Source organism: Pan troglodytes, chromosome 12 (genome assembly GCF_028858775.2).
Source record: "Pan troglodytes isolate AG18354 chromosome 12, NHGRI_mPanTro3-v2.0_pri, whole genome shotgun sequence".
Classification (NCBI taxonomy): Eukaryota; Metazoa; Chordata; class Mammalia; order Primates; family Hominidae; genus Pan; species Pan troglodytes.
Window position 1 is genome coordinate 15641062 of NC_072410.2, and position 18111 is coordinate 15659172.

General features: G+C 40.5%; 1 long non-coding RNA gene across 7 annotated transcripts in view; it reads right to left on the minus strand.

Annotated features, from left to right (window-relative positions):
- Positions 1 to 18111, minus strand: part of LOC129143247 (uncharacterized) — a 312467-nt gene that overhangs the window by 256473 nt on the left and 37883 nt on the right. The window lies entirely within an intron of this gene.

Here is an 18111-nt window from a genome sequence, read left to right on the forward strand (position 1 = left end):
GGCACAAGCAATCTACCTGCCTTGGCCTCCTAAAGTGCTGGGATTACAGGCATGAGCCACCATGCCCAGCCTACCTCTTACTTTCCTGAAAATCCCCTCTATACCCCCAGCAAGCAAAACCAATCTCTGTGGTTTACTTACTTAGCTCCAGCCCCAACTAGACCAACTCAGTTTGGTCTTCACTTGGCCTATTCTCTCAAGTCTTTTGAAACTAGTGATTAGGATATTGTATTCTAGATCTATTCAAGATTATTTCCATTTCATCAGAGAATTAAAATAATGCATTTAGACTTTGTAACCTTTCTGATACATTGAGTCTGTAAATACAGGGTACACATTTGGTGTTTTGCCACACCAGAGCAATAACCTTTGACTTCTGTGGAGGAGGTCTGGACTTGAACCAAGAAAATATTAAAGGAAATCAAAGCTCATGTGTAGAGATGCAATAGGTAACCTACTGCAATAATATAAGTATTATGATTCTATGTAAAGTATTTAGAAACTCATACACTTTGGCAATGTTAAGAGATTTTATATGACTGAAAGGCCTCAGGAGGCCACCTCAATCCTATTTATTTCTGAATAACCAGTGGGAACATAATTCTAAAAATACATACACATCATACTGTTTCAAACTTAAATCCAGCGTTTGAGAAATGAAAATTCACCCTATAATTAGAAATACCTCATGAAACAGAAAATTACATAGTAGATGGTTTCTGTACCACCTAACTTGAAGTGCTAACAGAAACAACAGCATACTCAGGTTGGGTGCCACTGAGAACAAAGGTGGCTCATTACAGCACCAGAGAAACCGCACTATTGGAGGCAAACACCAGGGAGAGCAAGACATGATGAGCTCCTGATGAAAAACAGACATATCTCTTTAACTGACAGTCTGTAAAGAACAGTAGAGGTGACCGTTTTTTCAAATGCCCAAATCTCAGCAAAAGACGACAAGGCATACAAAGACACAGGAACACACAGCCCAACCAAAGGAACAAAATAAATCTCCAGAAACCAGCCCTAAATGTTACAGGTAGTTAGACAGGCATGCGTGGGGCAGGAGAGACTTCTTCCCCTACCCACCAGGAACATTGGGCCATCATCAGGTAATGGTTCAACAGTTCTCGCATTGCCTCTCTAAAAATGATCATTTGGCAGCCAGCACCAGGGAGAGACAATCTACTGATGGTCCACAGCTGTCACATTAAAGTGTTAATTGAATGCAGGCACCAGTGAGAAGCAACTTCCCAAAGAGATAAAAACACTTGAGATTGATATTAAAATCTCAGGAACTGGGCAAATGAGCCCAGGCATGCACATTAAGAGACAAAATGGCAGAGTATGATCTTCTGAGGGGACTCCACCAGAAAAGAGAAGAAAGCCTCAGATGGGGATGCATACAGCTTCCTAAACACACTGCTCATGCTCACTTCCAAGCATAAGAAGGGCACTGTGCATGCAGGCAGCCCACCTGAAGGGAAGAATCATGGGAAAAAGAGTGCAAGATACCAAAAGTGAACCATCCTATAAAGTCCTAGGATTAAGGTTAAATGCCACACTTGACCTTCACAGTGCCTGCTTGGGTCTCTTCTAAGTGTACCTTCCTTCCTTTCCTGATCTAAAGCTTTTTAATAAGCTTCCACTCCTGCTCTGAAACTCGGTCTCTTTTTCTGCCTTATGCCCCTCAGTCAAGTTGTTTCTTCTGAGGAGGCAAGAATTGAGGTGGCTGCAGATCTGTACAGATTCACTGCTGGTAACTTGGATGCCTTCTGCCCCTAACATAAAGCAGTGGAGATCTACTAATTACCTAAAAGAGAATTTAACATTCAAAATAACCGTCGTAAAGATCCACAATGAGCTGAAATAGAACACAGAAAGACAATTAAATGAAATCAGGAAAGTGATGCATGAAAAAATAAGAATATCAGCAAAGAGATAAAAACTATTGTAACAACCAAACAAATTCTGGAGCTAAAAAATCAATAACCAAACTTGAAAATTCACATACAGTTCAAAAAAGCAGACTTCATTGGACAGAAAAATCAGTTTAATGCATATAAAGTAAGTGTGTGTGTAATGATGTCTTGACATCTTTAAAAACCTTCCTCTCTGGGGAAAGGCTGCTCCTCCTGGGTTCAGCCAATTCTTAGAAATAGCAAGGGCTCAGCCAGGAGAGTGGCTTTGATATACAAACTAATAAATCTAAAGCCCTAACTTCCCTTTCTAGCCCATATGCCCCAGGAGGTATGCTTTAATCATCCACAACCAGGTACCAAGTAACTAGGGACAAACCCATAGCTTAGATAACACCAAAATTACTCAAATAGTCAAACTTAAAATACTTATTCTGCCCTCCCTTTTGTTTCTCATGTAAACCCCAATAAAGACTCTAGCCAAACCTTCCCCTCATTCCCCTCATTCCTGTTTCCTGTCTCCTGCCTCCTGACCAAACAGATGACCTTGTGTGGCACACTGTGTCTCCTCTCCTAGCAGCTGTCAGTATAATAAGCCTTGTCTTCCTGAGTCTCTCCAGTCAGCTATACCTGACTGACCATCAAAGACAGAACAATCAGTGAACTTGAAAATAAGTAATTTAAAATTATTGAAGGGAAGAAATTCACTGAAAATAAGTAATTTAAAATTATTGAATAGAAGAAAAAAAGAGGAAGAATAAAAGTGAAGACAGCCTGTGGGACTTACAGGACTCCATTAGGAGGAATAAATATGCACTATGAAGTTTCAGAAAGAGACAACAGAAAGAGAAAGAGAGCTAATATGAAGAAATAATAGCTAAAAATGTTAAAAATCTGAGAAAAGAAGTATGCATACAAATTCAAGAGACTAAATGAACTCCAACTAGGATAAACTGAAAGAGACCTACACTGAAACACATTATGATCACACTCTCAAAAGTTACAGAAAAGGAGAATCTTTTCTTAAATTTTTTATTTTTCATTTTTGTGGGTGCATAGAAAGTATATATATTTATTTTTTTATATATATATTTATGGGGTACATGAGATGTTTTGTTTCAGGCATGCAATGCATAATAATCACATCATGGAAAATAGGGTATCCATCCCCTCTAGCATTTATTCTTTGTGTTATACACAATCCAATTATACTATTTGGGCTATTTTTAAATGTCCAATTAAATTATTATTGACTATAGTCATCCTGTTTTTCTATCAAATAGTAGGTCTTATTCACTCTTTCTTTTCTTTTCTTTTTTTGGACCCATTAACCATCCCCTTCTTCCTCCTACCACCTACTAATCTTACCAGTCTCTGGTAACCCATCATTCTACTTTTTATCTTCATGAGTTCCATTGTTTTGATTTTTAGATCCTACAAATAAGCAAGAAGATGTGATGTTTGTATTTCTATGCCTGGCTTACTTCACTTAATATAATGACCTCCAGTTCTATCCATGTTGTTGCAAATGACAGGATCTCATTATTTTTGATGGCAGAATAGTAGTCTGTTGTGTACAAGAACCACACAGAAAAAAAGAATCTTGAAAGCAGCAAAAGAAAGCAATTCATCAGATACAAGGGAGCCTCTATCAGATTATCAGATTTCTCAGCAGAAACCTCACAGGCCAGAAGGAAGTAGAATAATATATTCAAAGAACTAAAAGAAAAAAAACTGCCAACCAAGAATACTATGTCTAACAAACTCTCCCTTAAGAACTGGAGAAATTAAGACTTTCCCATAAAAACAAAAGCTGAGAGCCCATCACCATTAGACTTTCCCTAAAGGCAATATTAAAGGCAGTCCTTCAAGTTAAAATGAAACAATGCTATCCAGTAACATGGAACTATGCAAAAATATAAAGCTTCTAGTAAAAGTAAACATATAGGCAAATATGGAATCCTATAGTATTGTATGTTGATATGAAAATCACTTTTATCAAAATCACTTGACATCTCAGGTCATTACAAAATAAGTCAGTCACTTGACCAGAGCGATAACTCAAGTATTTCAAAAAAAAGCAAAAACCTTCATTCTTTAAGAGAGGAATGTTAATTTTCCAAACAATAAGCCCTAATAAAAACAGCATGAAACCGATTAAATTTGTTTTTTAAAATGTATAAACAATCTTTAAGATTTTAATCTTGACTATAACTTCCACAAGACTTTTATAATCTTTATTAAGGAGTCAGTTAATGCTTCAAGAAAACCTTGTTAATCTGACATAGGGGCCTATATGCTGCTCTTGCATCCATGTGTCTTTGACATTAATGATTAATTAATAGAGAAACTGAAGGTATTTTATCCTCAAAATCAGCCCTTAAAATCTCACAAGCCCACCTCTTCCACAATAGTCCCTGGGCCTTGAGGAATTGAATAGTTTTAATTTCTGGCCCCGTGTTTCAGGAATGCAGTTTATTTTGATTGGCATCTTCAACTGGACTTGTACATGGGGTTTAATTGCTGTCAAGGTTTAAAATTTAGCAGGACTTGGTGTTCTTTTAGACCCAGGAGTCAAAGCCCTATAACTCAATGTCACAAGTACATTAAAGGCACATACAGAAAGATACATGGATGTAATAACCTTAATTTTTTTAAATTTAATCTCAGTTTTTTCCTAAGCAAACCAAAACTTGATAATAATGGCATAGGAATTGTTTCAATAAACAATAAAATCTGTTAGGCCAGTTACCAAAAGGCTAAAGTAAAGACCTTCTGCACTGCACAGAAATTTTTGTTTTGTTTTGTTTTGTTTTGTTTTGTTTTGTTTATGAGACAGAGTTTCGTTCTTGTTGCCCAGGCTGGAGTGCAATGGCACGATCTCGGCTCACCACAACCTCCACCTCCCAGGTTCAAGCAATTCTCCTTGCCTCAGCCTCCCGAGGAGCTGGGATTACAGGCATGCGCCACCACGCCCAGCTAATCTTGTATTTTTAGTAGAGATGGGGTTTCTCCATGTTGGTCAGGCTGGTCTTGAACTCCTGTTCTCAGGTGATCCACCTGCCTCAGCCTCCCAAAGTCCTGGGATTAGAGGTGTGAGCCACCATGACTGGCCCATAACCTTTAAATAAGCTTTGAATTAGACAAAAGTTGTTCGCCTTTTTTAGAATGACACTTTTTTAGAAAGAATTTTTTCCTACAATATATTTTTATTGGAAAATATTCAAATAATGAAATATCTATTATTTAATTTAACTTTAGATTCCAAATTATGACGTTTGTCTACAAGTATTTATTCCATCACATTCACCTAATTATCTTTTTTTTTTTTTTTTGAGACAGAGTCTCGCTCTGTCATCCAGGCTGGAGCGCAGTGGCGTGATCTCGGTTCACTGCAACCTCTGCCTCCCGGGTTCAAGTGATTCTCCTGCCTCAGCCTCCTGAGTAGCTGGGATTACAGGCACGTGCCACCACACCCAGCTAATTTTTTGTATTTTTAGTAGAGACAGGGTTTCACCATGTTTTCCAGGATGGTCTCGATCTCGTGACCTCGTGATCTGCCTGCCTCGGCCTCTCAAAGTTCTGGTATTACAGACATGAGCCACCGTGTCTAGCCTAATTATCTTATTTTAATCATTTACCTAGACTATGAAAACTGCGATAGTCATCATTTAAAGATATGCAACTGACCATTGCAAAATTATAACTGAAACAGTGAAAAACATGTGACCTAGCCAACTCCATCTTGCTTCTAACCTCCAAGTGTCCTTGTTCATTCCTAGACATGGGCCAAACTAACTTTGGGAGGAATTTAGTTTCTACTTTAGTTTTTAAACAAGATGATAACAGTCCTTTCCCAAAACAAACCTTACTGCCTATGGACTAAACTGCCTAAAGCCACATGATTAGAAGTTATAATAATTTAACTGAATAATTCAAGATATAGCTATTTTCCTTAAACCAATATCAATGTCTTATTTATTAAAAATTACACAAGCAAAGATCATTCTGTTTTGGGCTGGGTTTATAGTTTTCTAACCCTTATGACAAATTTTGACATCTTATAGTATTTGGCAGGGATAAGTATAAAATTGCTTGATCAATAAATGCAAACAAAAATATATGCTGGCAGTTCTTAAGACATTTCTAATATTACTTTACCAATAATTTTAAAGCCAACTTATTTATTAAAGTTATATAACCTTGAAAAAGCTTTTGACTAGTCTTTTCTTTTTTCCTGATAAAGTATTTGATTCAAGTGCTTTTTTAAGTCAATTAGAGCTCTTATATATATGTATATATATGTAGTAAAACACTGTGTACACAACACATAAATACATAGATGTATTAGGCATGACAATAGAAGTACATCTTATAGATTCATAAGAACCTTTTTTCTTATCTTAGACTTTCAAATTCTCAATAATCTGTTTGCTACCATAGGCAGTTGTCAGCTCAATAGCCCTAAATCTGCATATTGAAGGAAAACAACTTGTAGATAAAAACTCAGATAGCAAAATTTACATCTTAAAGTACTGAGAGAAAAAATCTAATGGTGCTAGAGAGAAATTAAAGATGGATACCAAATCAAACATAAAATTATAGAAATCTATCATAAGATTGTATGAGGAGACCAATTTTATTTAGCTAGGAACTTCCTCTCTTTTTTTTTTTTTTTTTGAGAGGTAGTCTTGATCCATCACCCAGGCTGGAGTGCAGTGGCGCAGTCTTGGCTCACTGCTAGCTCCGCCTCCTGGGATCATGCCATTCTCCTGCCTCAGCCTTCCGAGTAGCTGGAACTACTGGCGCCCGCCACCACGTCCAGCTAATTTTTTGTATTTTTTAGTAGGGACAGGATTTCACGGTGTTAGCCAGGATGGTCTCAATTTCCTGACCTCATGATCTGCCCGCCTAGGCCTTCCAAAGTGCTGGGATTACAGGCATGAGCCACGGCACCCTGCCGGAACTACCTGTCTTTTAACCGGATCTCTGAGCTCTGGGCAGAGCCCATACTGAATCCTGGGTCTCCAAAAATGGAGAATTATTATGAAGCTAGACCATGTGATGCTTTTACAGTGCACTTAAAAAAAATTTTTTAAACAAAGGCATTTCTAACTGTCTAAACTACACTCTTCCTTAAAAACCCAAGAGTAGCCTCTGTTGCAATAACTATTTTAGTCAATAAATCAGGTAACACAACACAAAAGGAAGCAATTTAAGAGCTGAGATGAATTTGTCTGCTTACGATCTCAGGGTTCCATAAGGAAAAATAGGTCTCTCCCCAAAGGGAGTCTGGCACATTCTCCATCTTCTTTAAGAAACCCTAGGCTATTATAAACTATTTTAAGTCCCTCATGCAGCAGAGGGCGCAAGAGAAAGGAGAGACAGCACCAGTAAATTTAGAAAACAGAATTCAGTCAACTGAAAAGAAGAAAACTTTCGCTCAAAAAAAGAACGAGGTCCTGGGAGAAAAAAAAAAACAACACTTGAAGGCCTTTTAAATACAAACACACACACATGCATGCACATACACACACAACTTGGATGTTATCTTTTAATTAAACTGACTTTTAACCACTGAACTCCTTTTAAAAAATCCTTTTAAGGCCAGGCGCAATGGCTCATGCCTGTAATCCCAGCACTTTGGGAGGCTGAGGTGGGCGGATTACCTGAGGTCAGTAATTCATGACCAGCCTGGCCAACATGGTGAAACCCCGTCTCTACTAAAAATACAAAAAATTAGCCGGATGTGGTGGCATGTACCTGTAATCGCAGCTACTCAGGAGGCTGAGGCAGGAGAATTGCTTGAACCCAGGAGACAGAGGTTGTAGTGAGCCAACATCACGCCATTGCACTCCAACTTGGGCTAGAAGAGCAAAACTCTGTCTCGAAAAAAAAAAAAATCCTTTTAAATCTCATTACCATATCTCAGCTAGAACAAATTGCTGCTATTTCAGAAGTACCAAATATCAAACCAGAAAGGGCTTAATTTAGGAAACAAAACCAGGCTGTCATAGTAGGAAAAAAGAAGGCAGAACCCTTAGCTATGGGACTGCACTGTGGGGTGACAGCCATTGCTATTTCAGTTTGGCCCGCCTAGATAAAAGGTGACCTTGTTATATAAATAAAGCCCCTTAAATAGTCAAAATAAAAAAATCTTTCCCTCCCCTCCTCCCCACCACCACCACCTTTTGCTGGTCATTTTTCTCCCAACACCACACCACCTCTTTTTGTGTGTGGAAATTTAGCCACTTCAGAGGCCTTGTTCCCCATAATTTGGAACTTGCCTTCAGACATGATCAAGTCAGATAGAGTTGATCTAACCCAAATGGGAAAAAGAGCAAAACAACAACAAAAACAGAAACAAACTAATAACAATAAAAACAACATCATCTGTTTTAAGCAAAACAAATGATGGCAAAACTTGTACGATTACTGAGCACTCTAGTGGTAAGGAGAAATTAAGACCAGCTGGTTATTAATCTTAACTTTGACCAAGACAAACCCTAATTCAGTTACTTATGAAGGGATGGGTCTCAGGCTGAAGACTACTTACTCTCTACCATCCTAGAAACTGGAAAAATCTCGAATTCATCTTCCCTATTGGAAGTGAGCTCAAACTCCATAAATGAGTTACCTGCCTTCCATCATCATGAAAGCAATAAAAACTTGCCTTCCTTGTGTTGGAAGCAAGTAAAACTCCAAAAAAAAAAAAAAAAAGAAGTTGTACAGCAAAATAAACTTTAGATCTTGACCAAATTTGGGGAGATCAGGGATTCTCCGGAGGGGGTACTTCTAGGCCTCAGTAAATTGTCTTATTGGTTTGAGCCACAAAGATAGCTCAAGCAGATACCAAGCACTGATAGGAGATTTGTCAAAGGTCTGGGGCACCTCCACTCAGAATCCCTTAATGGTTACCAAAACGTGAACGCTGAAAATCTGAGATAGGTCTCAGTTAACTTAGACAGATTATTTTGCCAAGATTGAGGACACATGCCTATGACACAGCCTCCAGAGGTCCTGACGGCATGTACCCAAGGTGGTCTGAGCACAGTTTGGTTTTATACATTTTAGGGAGACATGACACATCAGTCAACATATGTAAGATGAACAATGATTTTGTCTGGAAAAGGCAGGACAACTTGAAGCAAAGGCAAGACAACTTGAAGTTAGGAGGGGGATTCCAGGTCACAGTGATACAGACTGTAGGCAGGGAAATGCTAGGTAGAAAAGTGCAGGGTCCCTGGTGAGGGCTCCACCCTCAAGCCTGGAACTGCTTTCCAAAGTGAGAACATGCACTCCTGTTTTTCCACCCAAATGTTGCCTTTTCCAAACCCACCCTGGCCCACCCTGCCCCCCATTCTGTATCCATTAAAACCCCAGACTCTACTGGCAAAGGAGCAGAGCAGTGTGGCAGAGAAGGAGAGAAGCAGCAGCTTGACATCGGTGAGAAGCAACTTGACTTCAGAGTTATGGCTCAACAGTGAAACCTCGGAGAAGAGTTCGGCCGGCCAGGGCTGGCCGAACTCCAGGGTAAGACCACCTTCCCAATCCATCCCCTTGCTACCTCCCCATCCCACTGAAAGCCACTTTCATCAGCAGTGAAATCCTCCACATTTGTTATCTTCAATTTGTTCGTGCAACCTGATTCCTCCTGGTCACTAGACAAAGACCCAGGTATGGGTTCAAGAAGCTGTCACACTGACCCTCCACTGAGTTATCTAATAGTTAAGCCATTCATGGATGGCAAAGCTAAAACAGCACACTGTAACACATGCCCTCTGAGGCCCCAGGGGTCACAGGCTACCCCTAGACACTGCTATGGGCCCATATGGAGTTCTGTTCCTGCTGACTACCCAGAAGCGTTCATCCTGGTCTCTGCAACCACTCACCTGCATGCTTTCCCTCCCATGAGGGGTTGAAAGCTGTGGGCTGAGCAAACAAGTCACTCGCTTCACAAGTCCTGTGAAGGGGTCAAGGGAACTATCTCCTTTCATCTGGGGGCTCATCCAGGATCCATCAGAAGGATGAGTACAAATGTGGAACTATCAGCTCTGTCTCTTTTCCAAGACACTGCCACCTCTCTGTTTCTTTCAGGGGAAAGGAATGTTGGCTTGATTTCCCTTCATGAAGGTTTAGCCATTGAGTGGGACCAGGAAAAGGTCCTGGGGCAACTGGAAGCATCAGCCAAGACCCCTAGATTTTCCTATAGTATCTTTCCTTCCTTCTTTCACAGTTTGAAATGGCTCCTGTCTCTTCTTTTATAATGTTAAGGGTTTTGCTACAAACTAGAGATATTAAGTAGAATGAGCTTTTGGCCCAGCCATCAGACATGCATTTCAGAACAATGTGATTTCCATTTGTTCTTAGAGGTGTCATCCCCACCCCCACCCCAAAAGCTGCAGGTATGCATGGTGTATGGTGGCTCCCCTCCTTACCCCCTCCCCTTCCAGCTTGGGCACCTGGGCATATCCACCACATGCATGTGCCATGCCCAGTGGCCAAGCAGAGCAGGAGTAAGCTGCACATGCCACCCAGACCCCAGGGCAATCTCAGAGGCCAGGGCCCCTGTGAGCCCAGCTGCTGAGGAGCTCAACTCAGTCTGAACCAGGGAAGGGATACAGTGATTGAAGGAGCCCATTTGTACAGAGAAAGAGGTTCTTCCCCCAGGACAGACCCCCGCCTTTTTTTTTTTTTTTTTTTGGCACTTTAAGCTATTTTTTTTCTAAGTGAGAATGTTCTTTTCCTACCTCAGAACTCTGCTTATGATAGGGAAACAACAGAGGAGTGACCCCTGGTGTCTGATGACTGCAAATTTGGCGGGGCCCATATGGGGCTTAATCTAAATGGACCCATGCACCCCCCTGAAATACCTTTTTTGTCCAAAACTCAATTCCAAGCTTTAGGTTGAAGCCTTAGCATGGAAAACCAGATCTGAGGGATCCAAAGCCAGGCAACAGGCACAATGTAAATGGGCAGGACTAATTCCTGCCAATTAAACTCCTGCTCCATGGAAGGAGGCCATGCTCCATGGCATAGATGAGGCCCAGGGAATTAAAGGTTGTCAAAAGTAGGGGGGATAGGTTAGTGCAGATAATTCCTATTCTCTAGGCTCTCCCTACTTCATGGGTGCAAGCCACATTGGCACCCATGGGTGAGCACCTGCCAAGGTCACCAGGAGTCAGGGATGAAAAGATGGAAGAGAAAGTGAGGAACACCTGCTTTCTCTCTCCCTCACACCCTGAGTTATTGCTGAGAGAAGGAAGGAAAATGAGGGACATCTGTTTCCTTTCAGAATGGGCAACCAGCTATCCTCACCATCCCCAGTTTATACTCCACTGGGGTGTATCCCGAATCTCTGGGACTGTTTGACCTTCAGACTCTGGAAGAAAAATGCCTCATAGCCCTCTGCACAAAGGTTTGGCCAAATTATGACTTACAGAAAGGGCTGGCTTGGCCTCAGGAAGGAACCATTCATTTCAATACCATCCTCCCATTGAACCTTTTCTGTAACTGTGAGGACAAATGATCACAGGCCTCCTATTTGCAGGATTTCTACACCTTTCAGGGCAATAATCCAGACCTTTGCCAACAGTGTTAGGATTGATCCAGCCCTCCTATCTGCCATCTTAGGTGAGGCTACAAGGTGCAATCCCAGGGAACTAAAGAAATGAATCCCAGAGGCACCTTCAACAGGGGAGCCAGCTCCCTCCAGCCCTGCTTCTCCGGGTCCACCCCATCCTCAGTATCCAGCTTCTCTCCCTTGCTTGCCCCCTCCTAGAAATTCTCACCATAGACAAGCCCCAGTCTCACAGTTGTCCCTCCAAGATGCCAGAGAAATTGGAACTCCCTTTCAAACTGAAAGACACCTTTTTGTAGATGGTTCTTCTCAAGTGATAAAAGAGAAAAGGCCTAACAGGTACTCAGTAGTAGATGGAGACACCCTCACAAAAATAGAATCAGGAAGATTACCTAATGACTGCTCTGCACAAACACATGAGTTGTTTGCACTAAATCAAGCCTTAAAATTTCTGCAAAACCAGAAAGGAGCTATTCATACTGACTCCAGGTATGCCTTTGGAGTCATCCACACCTTTGAAAATTTGGGCAGAGCGAGGTCTCATTAACAGTAAAGGCCAAAACTTAGTCCATAGAGACTTAATAATCCAAGTACTAGAGAACTTACAGCTGCCAGAAGAGATAGCAGTTGTTCATGTTCCAGGTCACTAGAAGAATCTTTCCTTCGAGAGCTGAGGGAATAACATAGCTAACCAGTAGCCAAACAAGCTGCCTCTTCTCAAGCAGCACCCATTTTCCACCTAACCCCTTATCTTCCCGCTCCAGCTGTAGTCCCTATCTTCTCCCCCAGAGAGCAAGAAAAGCTAGAAGAAATAGGAGCCAAAGAAAGCCATGAGGGAAAATGGGTACTATCAGACAAGAGAGAAATGCTGTCTAAGCCCCTCATGTGAGAGATATTGTCACAGCTACATCAAGGAACTCACTGGGGCCCCCAAGCTATGTGTGATGCAGTCCTTAGAGTTTATGGATGCATAGGAATTTATACCCTTGCTAGACAAGTTGCAGATAGTTGTATAGTGTGCAGAAAAACCAATAAACAAACCCTAAAAGAAAATGGGAATACCACACACCATGGCATCCACCCTCATCAGGGAAAGTAGGAAAGCCTATTTCCCTGTTGAGAGTCCGAACTGCTCCCTGAAAAGATATAGGCCTATCCCCTTATGAGATGCTCTATGGATTGCCTTATCTACATTCTACTACTGGTCTTCCTACATTTGAAACAAAAGATCAGTTTCTCAGAAATTATATACTTGGTTTATCTTCCACTTTCTCTTCCCTCATAATTAAAGGTATTTTAGCACAGGCACCACCACTACAGTTTCCAGTGCACCAACATCAACCTGGGGACCATATCCTCATCAAAAGTTGGAGAGAAGGAAAACTCGAACCAGCTTGGGAAGGGCCCTACCTAGTGTTTCTAACCACCAAGGCCACAGTTCGAACAGCAGAAAGAGGATGGACTCATCACACCCGGGTCAAAAGAGCACCACCCCATCCAGAATCATAGACAGCTATTCCAGCGCCAACTCCAACCAAGGTAAAGCTAAAACTGGTTTGATCCTCTTATGTTACAACCCTTTCTTTTCCCCTTCTATTGTTAGTCCTCTCGTTATTAATGTAACTAGGTTGAGTTCACCCCGAACTATTACTTTTGATGCTTGCTTTGTGATGCCCTGTGGAGATTTGCCAAGCCAGAGGAAACTCTCCACTTCAGAAAAGTATCTTTGTCCTTCCTAGCTCTCCTCAGACTGGAAATCTGTTAGCTAGGATAAGTTAGTTTGGGAAGAGTTTGACAAAGATTCCAGTATGAACTGGGAATCTTGTCCTCCTAGAGCAGAGCTTCTCTGCTGAAGTTGGTCCAACGCTCTATGAAATACTAAGGAGCAAGGATGGACTGCCCCAACTAGTACTTGCAGTTTCTTGAAACCTTATATTCATTTTACTAAAGGAGTTACCCCTTCCAATTGTCAGCTGAACCAATGTAATCTAGTACAGATTACCATTGCTGCTCCCCAGAGTTCTTCCCCTCCATTAAGCTGTTTCTGTGGTATAGGAGTAGAAGTCTCAGGGAAGGACTCCATAAGATCCTTTGAAATGTGCTTCATGCTTCCCCACCTCCTGCACCCCCTTCTCCCTCTCCTAAGTTCTCCACTAACCAAACCTTCTCTTGTTATATACCCAATAATAAAACCAAAGTAGCTGTTGTAGAGGTTAAAGATTTAAAACAAACTATAGTGACTGAAACAGGGTATCAGGATGCAAATGCTTGGCTGGAATGGGTTAAATATTCTGTTCGCAAGCTAAACAAAAGCGACTGTCACACTTGTGCGACAGTTAGGCGAGAGACCCAAATTGTCCCCTTTCCACTTGGGTGGTCCTCTCACAGACGCGGCATGAGCTGTATGGTAGCTCTCTTCCAGAACCCCATAGACTGGGGCAATGAGTCATGCAAGAGTCTTTCACTGCTTTTCCTTGAGGTCAAGAGCCCTGCAGTCAGCCTCTGAGGGCCATCTGGCCTCCAGCCCCTGATGTTAACTTCACCTCATGCCTTTCACGGCAGGGGGACAAGTTAGCATTTCCTGGAGACTTAACAGGGTTCAGTAAAACCAGACCTTTTCAAGAGCTTACCAATCAGTCTGCCCTTGTTCATCCCTGAGCAGATGTGTGGTGGTATTGTGGGGGACTATTGCTGGGTACTCTGCCAAGTAATTGGAGCAGCATTTGCGCTCTAGTCCAATTGGCCATCCCTTTCACCCTAGCAGTCCGTCAATGTGACAGAAAAGAAAATAGTAAAAGAAGAAGTGCCCCACATAGGTCCTTTGACCCCCAAGTTTATGTAGACACTATTGGAGTTCCACAAGGAGTACCAGATGAATTTAAAGCCCAAAATCAAATAGCTGCAGGATTTGAATCTCCACTGTATTGGTGGTCAACTATAAACAAAAATGTAGAATTAGATAAATTACAATTATTATAATCAACAAAGGTTTGTTAATTACACAAAAGATGCCATTAAAGGAACACCTGAATGATTAGGCCCCACCACTCAGATGATTTAGGAAAATAGCATAGCTCTTGATATGATGCCAGCAGAGAAAGGCCGGGTTTGTGTCATGATTGGAGTCCAATGTTGTACTTTTATTCCTAATAATACCGCCCCCGATGGAACAATAACAAAAGCCTTACAAGGCCTTACCTCCTTGTCAAATGAGTTAGCTAAAAATTCTGGAATAAATGACCCCTTTACAAGCCTCATGGAAAAATCGTTTGGGAAATGGAAAGGAATTATGACCTCAATATTCACCTCCCTTGTAATCATTATAGGTGTGCTCAGTCTTGTAGGATGCTGTATCATACCTTGTACTCATGGTTTAGTGCAAAGACTTATAGAAACAGCTCTCACCAAAACCTCCCATAGCTCTCCTCCACCTTATTCAGATAAACTCTTCCTTTTAGATGCCTAAGAACAACAACAGAGCGAGATATGCTGAGGTGTTTTGAAGAGGAAAAACTATAAAATCAAGAGGGGGAAATTGACAGATAATAAATTCCTCTTCAAAAGGTTTTAATTCCGTGTTCTTCCGGTTCTTTGTTTCTCTAGTTTCTATAGTTACCCATGCTGTAAACAACCCTTCCTGCCCTTCCTGCACCTTGACATGCCCTGACAAGCCTAGACATGCCTTGCACCGTAATGGATAGCCTTCCCCTTCCCACCTAGATAGCTGTGTTCAATTTCAAACATTAGCCAATCAGGTCAGTTTAGATTGTGTGGTCCAATCCTAGCCAACAGGGGAAAGACACAGCAGTAGGGACCAGATGCATTAAAAATAAGAATCCCTTCCTCTCCCTTGTCTGGTGTGCTCTCGCCATTGCCCCAACTGTGAGATGCACCCTTCTATAGAAGTAAATTGCCTTGCTGAGAAAACTTTTGCCTGAGTGCTATTTTCACTTGGTGGCACCGAGCATTTACTTCTAACAAAGAGGTTGCCAGTATATGACAAAAGTAGAGTTAGTAAACTAATATGCTTTGTACATTTTGTTTTACAAGTCCTAAGAAAGATTGTCTTCTGAAAATCTGAGCATCCTTGCCCATTGGATTGATGGAGATGGGAAGGGTTCTAGGCCAGAATGTTCACATTTGGAAGACTCTTTCAAATTATAACTGCTGTTACATGTTTGCAGTTTATTCAAGACTGCTGTGTACATAGTGGACAAATTAACCCCTTACTTGAAACACCTAGATGTTTAGAAGTGCCCAATGTATGTTAAATGTAGAGGTAGTAAAATACCACTTTGTAAATATTTTTTTGCTAAAATTCATAGGAAATACTGCCTTTTGGGAATTGAATTGTGAAGCCACCTTTGTAAGCAGTATAGTACTGTCTATACTTGTTCTTGTTCAATGGTTTAGAGGAGGTGGAGGGGAAGAAATTGCAAAAGGTAATAGCTAGTGTGTTTGTACTTGGACATTTTCGACACCATTTTTCTGTACGTTTTGTGCATTTTGTTTTGCTCTGTATATAGTGTATATAATGGACAAATGAGTCCAAATTTTCAATATCTAGTCTCTAGATGTTAAAGAGGTTGCTAGTGTATATGACAAAGCATTTAGTAAAATTAGCATATTTTGTAAGCCTTGTGCTGAAATTCATAGGAAAACTTGTCTTCTGTAAATGACTTTTGCATAGGAATTTGTTCAACCATCTCTAAGCATTACACGTGCCTGTACTTGTCCACTGGATTGAAGGAAGAGAGGAGGGAATGATTCAAGGGCAAAATGGCAACATTTGGAAGATAACTCAGATGATAACCATTGTTATGTGGCTGCAATTTTATTTAATGATGCTGTGTACATGGTGGACAAGTTATATGAAATATCTAGCCTTTCTAGATATTTTTGTATTTAAAAGTAGTAGTAGAATAACACTTTTTGTAAATAGCTTTTAAAAACTGATGGGAAATGCTATTTGGAAGTGGAATTGTTTAACCACTTGCGAGGTGGGAGGAAGAAACTGCAAAAGGCATTTTGCCATTGTTTATTAGAAAATTTCAGCTTAATCCGTTGCCTATATGGTACATGCATTTCATTTAACTTTGCTATACTGTATATATTGTATATATACTGGACAAATGAGGCCTGATTTTATAATATCTAGTCTAGATATTAAAGAGGTTGCCAATGCAAAAAAAAAAAAAAAAACCTAGAGTAGAGAGTGTGTTCAAAGAAGAATCAAAGATCTTGAAAAGAGAGAGGTATTCTTGAAAGTGTTTGCCATCTATTGTCCTAGGACCCCAGGTTGACAGGTATAAATATTGAAGGAAAAAAACTAGAAAACAGAAATAGTGTCTCAATGCAATGCTCTCAACTTTTATTATGTTTAATATGCTTGTTCTTGAAATCAATATAATAAAGATGGAGAAAATTTGTCCTTCTTATTCTGCTTCCCAGAATCTTTGTGAAACGGAGTGAGATTCCTTAAAATAAGAAATGTTAGCATTGAGGCTTCTACAACAAAAGTTGCATAAAGGAACCAAATAATGAGAAGTTAAATGCAAGGCACCTTTCCCTTCCTCTTTTCTCAAGCCACCCTCCATCCCAGAGAGTCGTGGTCTCACAGACATAGCGTTGGAGGCCTATGGGTCCCTCTGCTAGAAACTGGGACAGGCACGTCTCCTAAATCATTCCTAGGCAGTAGGCTCTCCCAAGCCCTTGTCCTGACAAGTCTGCGTAAGACCTTTAAAAGCAAGCTCTGATTGCAGAGTGTGTCAAAAATAACCCCATTTCAAAGACTGGATGCCTTACTTATCACTAGGGTGGGTGTCATGCTGTGGATGCTTTCTACCTCATGAAAAAATACATTAATTATCTGGCTTTTAGAACGTTCTTACTTGGATAAGAAATCTCCATATTACACATTTACCATCATTGTCTAGTGAGCACAAAATTTCTAGACACATTTCCTTGGTCCCCAGACATTCTGGCTTATGCAATATGAATCAATGGTCGGCTGGTGTCCCACTAAAACTGTCCCAGGTTATTCTCACATCTAAGTGGAAAAAAATTAATTATTCCAATCAGTAAAAGACTCAAACAAGACAAAATGAGTATCAGACATGAAGAATACTTAGTAGTCTGAGCATTTTTATATGAAATATATAAATGATATGAAATATAATAGAGCAAATGCTCATGCACCTACCACGGACTTAAATAAAGCATCTAAGTACCTACCACAAACTTTAATAAAGCATAAAGCATTCCAGGGGAAGTTCCTTGGTACCACTCCCAGCAGCATCCCTTCCCCTTCTTCCTAAGTTATCTCCTCCTCTCTGAGTTTGGTGGTTCTCATTCCCATGCATTTGTTTATATTTTTAGTGCACATGCTTGCAGATTTAAATTATCCTACTATATGCATTCTTCAACAATTTTCTTTTTCTGTTCAACACTAGTTTGTAATATTCATCCATGTTCAAACATAGTCCTGGCTTATTTCTTTTCACCACTGTGTAGCATTCCAGCATATGAATATAGTAACACAACTTATTTCTTTGTTTTATCACATACCACATTATTTACATATCTATTCTCCTATTGCTAGATGTTTAGGTT